Below are 14,486 nucleotides of genomic sequence, written 5' to 3'. Positions count from 1 at the left end.
GTCCCATTGCCTTCTTGCCTGCATGGTTTCTGCCGAGTAGTCGAAGCTTAGTCTTACTGACTCTCCTTTGTAGATGACTTTTGGTTTATCCCTAGCCACTCTTAAAATTCTCTCTTTATCTTTGGTTTTGGCAAGTTTGATTATAATATGTCTTGGTGACTTTCTTTTGGAATCTACCTTATGTGAGGTTCAATGAGCATCTTGGATAGATACCTTGTCATCTTTCACGATATCAGGGAAGTTTTCTACCAGCAAATCTTCAACAGTTCTCTCTGTATTTTCTGTTATCCCCCCGTTCAGGTACTCCAATCACTAGTAGGTTATTCCTCTTAATAGAGTCCCACATAATTCTTAGGGTTTCTTCTTTTTTTTTTTTTAACCCTTTTATCTGATTTTTTTTTTTGTCAAATAAGTTGGTGTCAACTGCTTTATCTTCAGTCTCACTAAGTCTGACTTCTTTTGCCTCAATTCTGCTCCTGTGACTTTCTATTGAGTTGTCTAATTCTGAAATTTTATTGTTAATCTTCTGGATTTCTGATTACTGTCTCTTTATGGATTCTTGCAGCCTGTTAAATTTGTCATTATGCTCTTCTCTAATCTTCTTAAGTTCCTCTGTTGCTTGGTCTGCATTTTGATATCTGGGAGTTCTGTATATTAATCTTCAGTATTCTTCTGCCGGTAATTCCAAGAAGTTTCTCTTCTGGAAATTTCTTGATTCTTTATTTTGGGAGCTTGCTGAAGCCGTCATAGTCTACGTCTTTATGTGACTTGATATTGACTGTTTTCTCTGAGCTATCAATAAGTTATTATATTTAATTGTTTTATGTTTGCTTGTGTGAGCTAGGCTGATCACCGGCGCCCCTGAAGCTCCAACATCCTGCCACCAGGTGGCCAGACCTGCCACTAAGTATGTGAGCCCAGGAGTCTGCTGACTCCTCCTGTATGGATTCAGCTCAGGTGTCCAGGTAGTTGGCTACCAAGTGTGTGGTGAAGGCTCTTACCTACAGTCCTAGACAGGCATAGGTGATTGGTGTAGGCACAGGCATCTGGCTGTAGTGGGGGCTGAGCAAGGCAGGGGGCCGATGGCTGCCCCTGAGTGTTCAGGAGGAAACCGTGTCCCTGTTCCCTAGAGCACGTAGGTGGGTGGGTTTTGCAGCTGGAGTATGAGCACCCAATGCTGTTGGCTTAAGGACTGGGGAACACCACTTATTCTTGGACCCCTGTTGCAGGTGGCTAGGTGGCGTTGGTAGAGCCACCAGTCCTCAGACCCTTGATGTGGATGGGTGAAGACCCTGCTTTATAGGCAGAGCAGTGTCAAATGTCACAAACCCGTCATTTCACAGCTGAAACCATTGAATTTAGACTTCAGGCATATACCCTGTGGTACTATGGTAATGAGGGCCTATGCTGTTAACATGGGCCGGCACAAGTCTCTGCAGGGGGAAGGCACTGAAAGTCCATGTACCCCTTATGCCTGTGGCTATGCAAAGAAGCTGTGCCTACTCTGAGTTCCTGACTTAGAGGAGTCATCAGATTATTTTTTCACCTGTTTGTTAGTTTGTTCCCTCTCCAAGGCTGGGAGAATGACTCAGGGTGCGTGACGGGTCCTATTTCTGGTCCAGAGAGCTCGACAATTGGTGAAGCCATCCCAAACCCAGTGCAGAGCAGGGAGCTGGGAGGTAAATGGGACTGAGGTTTTTTGCAAAGCAGAGTGTTTTTGATCCGCGCAGTTGGTCAGACACGAGTACTTACCTATTGCCGTTTGAGAGCTGCTTCTCACTGTTTCTGGATGGCCAGGTAGACTCTCTACTGCTGAGTCTTTCCTGGTGTGGAAAATGCCTCCCGAGCACCGCTGCTTGCCTACCTTACTGCGCACCATGAACTGATCTGGCCTGAAGGGCTCAGGCTCTCGCCGGGTCAGGTCTGACAACTGCTCACTGCTTCCGAACCATGTCTCCCCCTTCCTGCCACTCAGACTGATTCCTCAACTTTGCCTTTGATATTCAGGTCTCCTGGATTGTCATATGTAATTGATTCACTTGTTTTTTCGGGTCTTTGTCGTAAGAGGGACCACCGGAAGCATCTGACTACTTCGACATTTTGGACCTGCCCACAGAAATCTATTTATTTAAGGACTTTTTAGAAAAATTTTTGTTGTTACTGTTGAGAATATGTACAGCAAAACATACACCACTTCAGCAGTTTATGCATACACTGTTTAGTGACATTGATTACATTCTTCGAGTTGTGCTGCCATTCTCACCCTCCTTTTCTGAGTTGTTCCTCCTCCATTGACATAAACTCACTGCCGTGTAAGGTTCCTATCTAATCTGTCAAGTTGCTTTTGTCAGTTTGATCCCATGTAGATAGTTCTTAAAATAGCATAATACTCAAGACAGACTTTTTTTTACCAGTTAAACTATTGTTTGGTTTTAAAAAGACTTCAGGGGTATCTTTGGTTTAAGGCTTAAAGATTGTCTCAGAACAATAGTTTGAGGGGTTCATCCAACCTTCATGGCTCCAGAAAGTCTGGAGTCCAAGAGAATTTGAAATTCTGTTCTGCACTTTCCCCTTTTTGATCCAGATTCTTTTGTACAATCTTTGATCAAAATGTTCAGTAATGAGCTGGGCACCATCCAGTTCTGGTCCCTTGGAAAAAGAGGCAGTTTTTCACGGAGGTAGTCAGCCACACATTCTGTATCCTCCTTCTATTCCTGACTCTCCGTCTTCCTTTATTGCTCCAAGTGAATAGAGACCAATTGTTGTACCCCGGATGTCTGCTTGTAAGCTTTTAAGACCCCAGGCACTGTGCAGTGAACTAGGAGGTAGAACAGCTCTAAACATGTTATTAGGCCAATTAACTGGGGTATTGCATGAAACCATGACCCTAAACCTCCAAACCAATGAATCAAATCCCATGAGATTTTTTTATTATACATAAGCAGGCTCAGCAGCTACTCTTTTTTTTTTTTGTCATCATAAATATATCTATCACACAACTTTTACCAATTCAATTTTTTACAGGTATACAACTTATTGATAGTAATTACAGTAATCGGCTATGCAGTCCTACCCTTAATCTGATATTTCCATCATCATTGTTCCCCCCTTTCCCTCTCCCTCCTGCCCTGGTGACCACTAATAAACTTGGTTCCCTATACATTTGCCCTTTCTTGTCTTTCTATATATGTGAGGTTATACAGTATTTGTCATTTTGTAACTGACTTATTTCAGTCAGCATAATGTCTTCTAGCTCCATCCGTATTATAGCATGTATCAAGAATTCATTTCTTCTACTGGCTGAGTAGTATTCCATTGTATGCTGCTGCTGTTAGGTGACGTTGAGTCAGTTCTGACTCATAGCGACCCTGTGTGCAACAGAACGAAACACTGCCCGATTCTGCACCATCTTCACAGTCGTTGCTATTTTTGAGCCCATTGTTGCAGCCACCGTGTCAGTCCATCTCCTTGAGGGTCTCCTCTTTTTTGCTGACTGTCTACTTTACCAAGCATGATGTTCTCAAGGGACTGGTCCCTCCTGATAACATGTCCTAAGTATGTGAGATGAAGTCTCGCCATCCTTGCTTCTAAGGCGCATTCTGGTGTACTTCTTCCAAGACAGATTTTTCGTGCTTCTGGAGGTCCATGGTATATTCTTTGCCAACACTGTAATTGAAGTGCATCAATTCTTCAGTCTTCCTTATTCATTGTCCGGCTTTTGCATGCATATGAGGTGGTTGAAAATACCATGGCTTGGGTCGGCTGCACCTTAGTCCTCAAAGTGACATGTTTGCTTTTTATCACTTTAAAGAGGTCTTTTGCAGCAGATTTGCACAATGCAATACGTCGTTTGATTTTTTGACTGCTGCCTCTGTGGGCATTGATTGTGGATCCAAGTAAAATGAAATCTTGAAAACATAATATTTTCTCCATTTATCATGATATTACTTATTGGTCTGGTTGTGAGGATTTTTGGTCTTGCTAAATTCTGTCACGTGATCTCCAATGTTATTTCTGTCACCAAGGCCATATTTTCCAACTACTAATCCTTTTTTGTTTCATCTTTCTCATTCCAATCGCCAGTAATTATCAATGCATCTTGATTGCATGTTTGTTCAATTTCAGACTTTAGAAGTTGGTAAAAATCTTCAGTTTCTTCATCTTTGACATTAGTGGTTGGTGCGTAAATTTGAATAATAGTCATATTAACTGGCCTTCTTTGTCGACGTGTGGATGTTATCCTGTCACTGAAAGCGTTGTACTTCAGAATAGATCTTGAAATGATCTTTTGACAATGAATACGATGCTGTTCCTCTTCAATTTGTCATTCCTGGCATAGTATATCATGTGATTGTCTGATTCAAAATGGCCAATACCAGCCAGTCCGTTTCAGCTCACTAGTGCCTAGAATATCTATCTCCAAGTGTTCTTTTTCATTTTTGACAACTTCCAATTTTCCTAGATACGTACTTCGTGCATTCCACATTCTGATTATTAATGGATGTTTGCAGCTGTTTCTTCTCCTTTTGAGTCATAACACATCAGCAAATGAAGGTCCCAAAAGCTTGACTCCATCCACCTTGTTAAAATAGATTCTACTTTGATGAGGCAGCTCTTTCCCAGTTGCATTTTGAGTGCCTTCCAACCTAAGGGGCTCGTCTTCCCACACTAATGAGACAATGTTCATAAGGTTTTCACTGGTCAGATTTTTAGAAGTTGATTGCTAGGTCCTCCTTTTAAGACCTGTCTTAGTCTGGAAGCTCTGCTGAAACCTGTCAACCATGGGTGACCCTGCTGATATGTATGTACCGCATTTTGTTTAGCCATTCATCTGTCGATGTGCATTTAGGTTGTTTCCACCTGTTGGCTATTGTGAATAGTGCTGCTATGAACATTCATGTACAAGTCTCTACTTGAGTCTCTGCTTTCAAGTCTTTTGGATATATACATAGGTGTAGAATTGCTCGGTTATGTGGTAGTTCTACTTTTAGTTTTTTGAGGAATGACCACACTGTTTTCCACAACATCTGTACCATTTTTCATTCCCACCAGCAGTGAGTGAGGTTTCCAGTTTCCCTACATTCTTGCCTCTGTATATGTATATGTATATGTGTGTGTATGTCTATACACACACACACACACACACAAACATATACATGCTTTTTTTTATCTTAGCCGTCCTAGTGGGTGTGAAATGATATCTCATTGTGGTTTTCATTTGTATCTTTCTGATGGCTAATGATGCTGAGCATCTTTGCGTGTTCAGTGGCTGTTTGAATGTCCTCTTCGGTGAAATGTGTATTCAAGTCCTTTGCCCATTTTATGATTGGGTTGTTTGTCTTTGTTAAGTTGTCAAAGTTTTATATATATTTTGGTTTTTTGATTCTTGTCAGATACATAGTTTCTGAAGATATGTTCTCCCAATTGGTAGCTTGTCATTTCACTTTTTTGGTAAAGTCTTTTGATGAACAAAAGTATTTAATTTTTACGAGGTCCCATTTATTTATTTTGTCTTTTGCTGTTTGTTGTGCGTTTGCTATTATATAAGATAATCCATTGTTAAAAGGTAGGCCTGACAGCATTGCGCCTGTTTTTTTCTTGTAAGAATTTTATAGTTTGCACATTTAGGTCCTTAATCTGTTTTGAATTTGTTTTTGTGTATGGTGTGAGTATGGATCCTGTTTTATTTTTCTGCATGTGGATATCCAATTTTCCCAGCACTATTTATTGAAAAGACCCTCCTTTCCCCATCGAATAGACTTAGCACCCTTGTCAAAAATCATTTGACCATAAATGTATGGGTTTATATCTGTACCTCAGTTCTGTTTCATTGGTCTATGTGTCTGTTATTACACCAGTACCAGGCTGTTTTGATTACTGTGACTGTATAGTATGTTTTAAAATCAGGAAGTGTGAGTCCTCCTACTTTGTTCTTTCCTATTTCTATAAAGAAGCTGTTGGAATTTTTATCGGGATTGCATTGAATATATAGATAGCTTTGGGTGGTACCTGTGCAGAGAAGCTCCTAGTCTGGGGGAACACTGAAGAGAAGAAGGCCGACAGAGAGAGAAAGCCTTCCCCTGGAGCTGACACCCTGAATTTAGACTTTTAGCCTACTTCTCTTCGTTAAAACCATTCACTTGTGGTATTTCTGTCACAGCAGCACTAGATGACTAAGACAGAATTTGGTACCAGGAGTGTGGTGCTGCTCTAACAGATACCTAAAATGTGGAAGCGGTTTTAAAACTGTGAATGGATAGACGTGCACCAGTGACAGAGGACCAGCAGCAGCAGAGAACCTACAGCAGCAGAGAAGCAACAACAGCAGAGAAACAACAGCAGCAGAACCAGGAGACCGGTGAAAGATGGTGCTGGAGCCAACCCACGGAGCGAGAGAGCTGAGTGCCTGTGTGCAGGAGCCTTCCTGGCGGAGTGGGGTGCCTCTGGGCACTTATTGGTGGAGCTAGGCTTGCCGACCCACAGAGCGAGAGAGCTGAGTGTCTGCGTGCACGAGGCTTTCTGGCGGAGTGGGGTGCCTCTGGACACTTACACCCGTGGAACTGCTGAGCTTTGGAACACTTGCCCCAGCAGGGCAGATGCGGGCATGAGGCCCGAGGGCCAAGAGGCCACAGGAACAGGAGCTGAAGAGACAAGGGACACAAGAAGCCAAGCCTCAGTCTCAAAAGGTATGGCCATGACCTCAGGGGTTTCAAAGGGTGGAGCCATGGCCTCTGGTGTCTCTAAGGGTGGAGTTGTCACTCCGATGGACTAGGAGAATGGTGCGCCTAAAGCCAAGGGAGCAGAGTTGCTGTCCCAGTGGGCCTGGAAGGCGGAGCTGAAGCCCAGGGCCGAGGGGCCTCCACTCAAAATCCGGAGACTGTGGCCAATACCTAGAGTCTGGAGGGCCAGGGCTATTGTGTAAATTGTCTCAGAGAACAGAAGATTATTTTCAAAGCCTTGAGGCCTAAAGTAATGTGTTCTGCTGACTTGCTTGGTGCCTGTTATCACTTCTTTTCCTCTGGTTTCTCCCATTTGTAGTAGAAATGTCTAGCTTGTGCCTGTTCTGCCATTATACTTTTGGAAGTAGATAACTTGTATTCTAGATTTCACAGATGAAGAGGAATTTTTGGATTTTGGACTTGGAATTAAGGCTTTTGCTATGATATGATGGGGTGAATATGTTTTCCATGTTGCAAGGATGTGATTTTTGGGGGGCCAAAGGCTGGAATGTCATGGTTTGAATTATGTCCCCCAAAAAATGTGTGTAACAGTTTGGCTAGGCCATGATTCCTGGTACTGTGTGATTTTCCTGTATGTTGTAAACCTGCCTCTATGATGTTAACGAGGGAGGATGGGTGGCAGTTGTGTTAGTAAGGCAGGGCCTGATATACAAGACTGGATTGTGTCCTGAGGCAATCTCTTGAGATATAAAAGACAGAAGTGAGCAGTGAGACAGGGGGACCTCATACCATCAAGAAAGCAGTGCTGGGAGGAGAGCATGTCCTTTGGACCGGGGTCCCTGCGCCGAGAAGCTCCTAGTCTGGGGGAACACTGAAGAGAAGAAGGCCGACAAAGAGAAAAAGCCTTCCCCTGGAGCTGATGCCCTGAATTTGGACTTTTAGCCTACTTTGACTATGAGGAAATAAACTTCTCTTCATTAAAACCATCCACTTGTGGTATTTCTGTTGCAGCAGCACTAGATGACTAAGACAACATCTTAACAATATTGAGTCTTCCAATCCATGAACATAAACGCTTTCCATTTGTTTAAGTCTTCTTTAATCTCTTTCAGTAGTGTTTTATAGTTTTCATTGAATAAGTCCTTCACATCCCTGGTTAGATTTATTCCTCGGTATTTTATTCTTTAGGAGCCCTGGTAGTGCAGTGGTTAAAGCGCTCAGCTCCTAATCAAAAGGTTCAGCAGTTCAAACCCACCAGCTGCTCCGTGGGAGAAAGGTGTGGCAGTTTGCTTCCATAAAGATTTACAGCCTTTGAAAAACCCTATGCAGCAGTTCTACTCTGTCCTGTTAGGGTCGCTATGAGTTGGAATCGACTGGACGACAATAAGTATTTTATTCTCTTAGATGCTATTGTAAATGAAATTGTTTCCCTAATTTCCCTTTCAGATTTCTCATTGCTGGTATAAAAAAAACCAACTGATTTTTGTTTGTTGACCTTGTATCCTGCAACTCTGCTAAATTCCTCTATTTTTGCCCTGGAAGATTTCTTGTGGACTCCTTGGGATTTCCTTTATCCAGTTTTATTTTTATTTTCCACATAAACCTTTTCTTTAATAAATAAAGCATATTCATGGTTTAGATTTACATTTACAGATGAGGAAAATTTCTAGGCCCTACTATGTAACAGTGAAGCTACTACAGCTGGAAGGAATGCATGCCGCACATGCATTTTAAACCTGAAGAGCAGAAACTTGAAGGCAGAGAACACCATACACGTAACCCTCTAGACGAGGTAACCTGAGCTAGAGAGAACATAGAGGCCCAGTGAAGTTCATGCAGCCACCATCTTATCCCCTTATCTTCATGCTGCAGGAGCATAAGAAAGTTGCTTTTAGATGAACTAGAGGTTGGTTCCCGATCATTTTAAGTAAAACTTATTACTATTGTTAATAATTAGTCCAAGGGCATTAGCTGCAGTAGGGTATTCCATTGGTAAATGTAGAACAGAAAAGAGGAGGTTACTAAGATAATCTTGATTCTTCATATAGCAGAAACTTCTATATTGTATCAGTAGAGGAGTGGAATGAACTCCGCCTCCAAAACACTTAGTCCAAAAATTTTCTGTTGGCATTAGCACCAAACAAGACTCCTCGTACTTCTGGCATCATCTGCTGTGCTATGAGATTCAGCCACCTTTCTAGGGTATTGGAAACCTTTATTTTATGATCCCTGTTGTAGATCTCAACACCACCAGCTATGTCCTCAGGCAGATAGGCCTCCCAGTCAATTTGCACGTCAGTATCTTTTTTGGTGGCGATTTTGTACTTAGGGATTGCTTTTTGCACCACAGCCTTTACCAGAGGGAAATCCTGTTTCCTGCAACGAACGGTCGTTTGGGGCTCCAGCAACTGGTACGACCTCTGGTGGAAGACTAGTCCACCCAGCAGCACTTGGTACCTGGTTGTATCTTTTACCACCTTGCTGAGTCTCTGTTTTGCTTCATTTTGTAGATCTGCGATAAGGTCATCTCTCGCTCGCTCCAAGGACTTTGAGTCTGCCTTGGTTCATCAGATTGGACATCTGAATTTTCTTCTGCTGTTCAGTCTGCCTGTTTTCCTTCTCAGAGTATTCCATAATCTTCAGTCTTTGAGTGTGCTCAAGACAACCTTTCTCAGTATTATATTCTTCTTCTGCCTTTGCATCTATTTCTTTTGCCTTCTCGTTGGCTTCTTGTTCAGTGACAGCGGTCATATGCTTAATTTGCTTTTGCACATCAGCATTGCTCAGAGCCATGACAAAAGCTTTGCTAGGCCATTGGGCAGCAGGCTTGAGTTTAGGTTTAAAGGAAGTGGTGAAAGGAATGCTAATTTGTCCATTTTTAAATTGGGTTATTTGTCTTTTTATTATTGAGTTGTAAGAGTTCTTTATGTGTTCTAGATACAAGTCCCTTATCAAATATGTGATGTGCAAAAAATTTTCTCCTTTCTATGGTTGTATTTTCACTTTCTTGATGGTGTCCTTTGAAGCACAAATGCTTTTAATTTTTATGTATCTATTTTATTTTTTTCTTTCGTTGCTTGTACTTTTGGCATCTTATCTATAGAGGGGTATACTTCTGGTTAAAATTATTTAGAGAACATACGTCAGGAAATGCTGCTGGTGAAATTCTTGACTTTCAGTTGTAGTTTCAGATCGTATTTAGCTCTCTTGGGGAAACTATACCATACAAAATGTAAGCTAATAAATAAGTTTTATTTTCTTTATTAGTTATTTACTTGGAAGGTAGAAAAGCTAACAGGTGGTGATTATTTTATATCTCAAAAATACTTTAGAGTAGCATATAAATAAATTACTTAGTAGAAATTAGTCTCTTTTTGGACTAACAGTCCTATAATACATTTGAAATGTGAAGATACTTTTTTATATATATAAACACATGTTTAGACATCAGAGGCTATTAAGTTGGTATTATTCCAAACCTCTGTCCATTTACCCAGAAAAACAAACCCGTTGCCATTGAGTTGATTCCAACTAATAGCGACCTTGTAGGACAGAGTAGAACTGACTTATAGGGTTCCCAAGGCTGTAATCTTTATAGAAACAGACTGCCAAATTTTTCTCCTACAGAGCGGCTGGTGGGTTCAGACTGCCAACCTTTCAGTTAGCACCCGAGCGCTTAACCATTGTGCCACCAGGGCTCCTTTTTGTCTGTTTGGGTAGGTTTAAATTATAATAATAGCTGTATAATTTTCCATTATATAGCTGTATCTTGTGTAAAAGTCCCCTATTGGTAGACTTTTAGGTTGTTTCAGTTTTTTTCCTGGGTTGATTTAAATGAGTATAAACCAATTATCTGAATTTATCATATGGTTATACCAAGATAGAGTGCTGTTGGTACTGTTGTTGTTAGGTGCTGTCAAGTCGGTGCCGACTTACAGCGACCCTGTGCACCACAGAAGGAAACACTGCCCGGTCCTGCCCCATGGTCACAATCATTATCATGTTTGAGCCCATTATTGCAGCCACTGTGTCAGTCCATCTTTTTGAGGGTCTTCCTCTTTTTTGCTGACCCTCTACTTTACCAAGCATGATGTCCTTCTCCAGGGACTGATCCCTCCTGACAACATGTCTAAAGTATGTAACACATAGTCTCACTATCTTTCCTTCTGAGAAGCATTCTGGTTGTACTTCTTCCAAGACTGATTTGTTCATTATTCTGGCAGTCCATGGTATATTCAGTATTCTTCACCAACACTACGATGCAAAGGTGTCAATTCTTCGGTCTTCTTTATTCATTGTCCAGCTTTCGCATGCATATGGTGCGATTGAAAATACCAATACTTGAGTCAGGTGCGCCTTAGTCTGAGCTCCCAGACTAAGACACACTAGGAAGAAGGACCCAGCAGTCTACTTCTGAAAAGAATTAGCCAGTGAAAACATTATGAATAGCTATTGGTACTAGAGTATCTTAATTTACGGGATATATTTGAACCTGACTGGAATTATGACTCTAAATTGTATAGTAACTTAAAAACTTCACTTAAAGAGCATCTTTGTGATACATACACCAAGTTACCTCTTTTGGATCGTCTCATGTTTTCATTAGCTATTTAATTTATTGTGCCCCTGTTTGATGTCAGATACTGTACTGTGCTAGGTTCTGGAGAAGGATTTCATAGTCTATATGGAATGACAGTTTCTGTGAGATGTGCTGTGATGAAAGACTTGTGATTCCTGCTCAGTAGTTGTCTGGTGGACAAGAGAAGAGGAGGAAAGGATATTCCATATAGAGAGAATATGAGCAAGGTTTGACAAGTTTGTGTAACAGAAGTAGGCCAGCAGGAATAGAGTAGCTAAAGATGAGTCAGAAAAGGTAGCCAGAAAATAGGTTATGAAATAATAGTTTTTTAATGTGCTTTAGGTGAAGGTTTACAGAGCAAATTAGATTTCCACTCAGTAGTTCTATATACAAATTGTTCCGTGACATTGGTTGCTGTCCCTGCAATGTATCAGCACTCTCTCCTTACCACCCCGAGTTCTCCATTTCCATTCATCTAGTTTTCGCGCCCCCTGCTGCCTTCTCATCCTTGCTTTTGGTCAGATGTTGCCCTTTTGGTCTCATATAGATGATTGTTCTAAGGAGCGCTTTCCTCACGGGTGTTACTGTTTATTTTATAGACCTGTCTATTATTTGACTGAAAGGTGATCTCTAGGAATGGCTTTAGTTCCAAGTCAGAAGAGCGCCTAGAGCCATAGTCTCCCGGGTTCCTCTAGTCTCTGTTGGACCAGTAATCTGGTCTTTTTTATGAATTTGAATTTTGTTCTACATTTTTTCCCCACTCTAACCAGAACCTTCTCTTTAATCCTGGTCAGAGTGGTCAGTAGTGATAGCCCAGCACCATCTAGTAGTTCTGGTCTGAGGCTAGCAGAGGCCGTCATTCCTGTGGTCCATTAGTCCATTGGTCTAATTGCTTCCTTGAGTCTTTGTTATGAAAGATCTTAAATGCCATGCTAAGGTTTATGCGTTCAGAAAACAGTAGAGAACTATCAGAGGCTTTTAAGCAAATGAAGAATATCTGTATTTAAAAACATAACTGATGGCAGTGTGGAGAATGAATTAGAGAAGAGAAAGACTAGTGTCCTCTAGCACCTTTGGAAGACTGTTGCAGTAGTCTAGATCATTGGTCTTCAAACTTTTGATCATGCAGCCCCATTAGTTAAAATGTTTGACAGTGTGACCCAATAATAAATAGATAAATAAATCTATTTATTTAGTTCTATACACACATTTTTTTTTAAAATTATAATTTACAGATATGTACTGTTGTTTTAATATGTTACATAACTAAATGATTAATGGTGAGAAACACTATTTTAAAATAAACTCTTCCAGAACTATATTTAAATAATTTGAAAATTTTAGATTAATGGTACCTAAAACCTGATTGAATTGTGCCACACACTTGAACTGCAGTAAGTTGCAATATGTGAAAATTAATTAATAAATGAGGGCTCTACTGTTAACCCTTATGTGTTACAGAATTCCCATTATCTCATGTTACACCTGAGTGTCTTGACATGGACTAAGTGAAGGCAGTGGTGTCAGTCCATACTTATGAATATTAGTAAGTCTTAATTTCTAATTGTTTGATGAAAATTAAATATAAATAGTCCAGTTGTTTTCTCTCATACTGCAGCTGTAGGGACACATACCTCTGGTACCTATTTTTCTAGATTAGAGGTAATGTGTTCTAAGACTTAACTAACAGCAATGATAGTGGTGACAAAGTTAGGACATAGATGTAAAATTTAAAAGAAAAACTAACAATTTAGGTGTGTGGTGAAAGCAAGAGATAAGAATGGCTTCATAGTTGCTAGCTTGTGCAATGCTGAATGGTGTATTAGTTTCCTACGGTTGCTGTAATAAATTACCACAAGCTGTGAATTTAAACAACAGAAATGTATTGACTCACAGTTCTGGAGGCTAGATATCCAAATTCAGGGTGTCAGGAAGGCCATGCACTTTCTGAAGGTTCTAGGGGAAGATCTTTTCTTGTCTCTCCTAGCTTCTGGTAGCCCCAGGTATTCCTTGGGATGTGGCAGCATAACTCTAATTGCACCCTTCATCTTCACATGGCCATCTTCCCTCTGTGTCTCTGTTTCTTCCCCTCTTATGAAGCCATCAGTCATATTAGGACCTACCCTACTCTAGTATGACCTCACCTTAACTAATTGTATCTACAACAACTCTATTTCTAAATAAGGTCACATTCACAGGTATTAGGGGTTGGATTTCAATATCTTCTGACTTGAAAAGAAATACAGATGGTTTTGGACATTTGGAGGTTGAGTTACACAGGGAACATCAAAATGGAGAAGTCCAGTAGATAACTGGAAAAAAGTTCATAGAGTTTAGGAGATAAATCAAAATGGAGATTGAGATTTAAGACCTCTCAGCATATAGGTGATAGTTCTTGGGAAAGTATGTAGAGTCAAGAAAAGGGGACTAAGAATAGATCTCTAGGGATGCTGTTTTTTCAGGTTTGCCAGTGATGACACAAAGATTGGAAAGGTAGGAGAACCAGGACAAAGTAGAAGTTGTTTCAGAGAAGACGGGCAAGATCATGATTTTCAAGGAACAAGGGATTGATCACGGTAGCAAATGCTGTAGAGTCACCAGAAGTGTAAAGACTGAAAAGAGACAATTACACCTGGCTGTTAAGATGTTGTTAGTGGCTTGAGGGAGGAGTGTTCCATAGAAAAGTTGTTAGTATAAGCCAGATTGATTTAAAATTTATCTCTCAAGCTAAAGTAATCTATCAGTTATTTGTGAGTACTAGAAATGTTTAACTACACTAGATTAGCTGATGTGGCTATATAAGATTATAAACAAGTCCATGCCCGTGGGATATTTATTATTGAGTTGGGAAAAAAAATAACGAATTCACATGTGAAATCACTAGCAAGATAGTCTATAGTAAAATGCTCTGGTGTACTACAGATTTTATGTTACAAAATATTAAAATTTGGTCTAAAATACAACCCCATTCTTCACTATTCTGTATCTCTTAAACCTTATCTTCATGTGAAGGTATTCACTGGCTACCTTCTCTGCTACTCACCAGCGTTAAGAAGATAAATTAGAGATTGGAAGGATACAGAGAGCGACTGCCAGATGTTTTAGTTGTGTTTTATAAACCTCTGGGTGATTTTAGCAAGTATATTCTGTCTGTACTGTAGTGACAAATTATTTATTATAGCTGTGAATAGTGAACGAATGTGAATAAATACTTTTGGGGAAAATAA

At 40.5% G+C, this 14,486-nt stretch overlaps 1 protein-coding gene and 1 pseudogene across 4 annotated transcripts in view; one reads left to right on the top strand and one right to left on the bottom strand.

Annotated features, from left to right (window-relative positions):
- LOC101344199 (protein argonaute-3) overlaps positions 1 to 14,486 on the top strand; it is a 194,706-nt gene that overhangs the window by 53,882 nt on the left and 126,338 nt on the right. Inside the window, exon 2 of one of the 4 annotated variants that reach the window (XM_023727238.1) lies at positions 12,721 to 12,805. The exons of the other annotated variants lie outside the window; for them this stretch is intronic. The gene's annotated coding sequence lies outside the window, so the exon portion shown is untranslated. The remainder of the gene's footprint in view (positions 1 to 12,720; positions 12,806 to 14,486) is intronic. 4 annotated transcript variants of the gene reach the window in all.
- LOC111819671 (V-type proton ATPase subunit E 1 pseudogene) lies at positions 8,142 to 10,292 on the bottom strand (annotated as a pseudogene).

This window comes from Trichechus manatus, unplaced genomic scaffold (genome assembly GCF_000243295.1).
Source record: "Trichechus manatus latirostris isolate Lorelei unplaced genomic scaffold, TriManLat1.0 scaffold00015, whole genome shotgun sequence".
Taxonomy (NCBI): Eukaryota; Metazoa; Chordata; class Mammalia; order Sirenia; family Trichechidae; genus Trichechus; species Trichechus manatus.
Note: the sequence above shows the minus strand (reverse complement) of the source record. Positions and strands in the feature narration are given on the sequence as shown.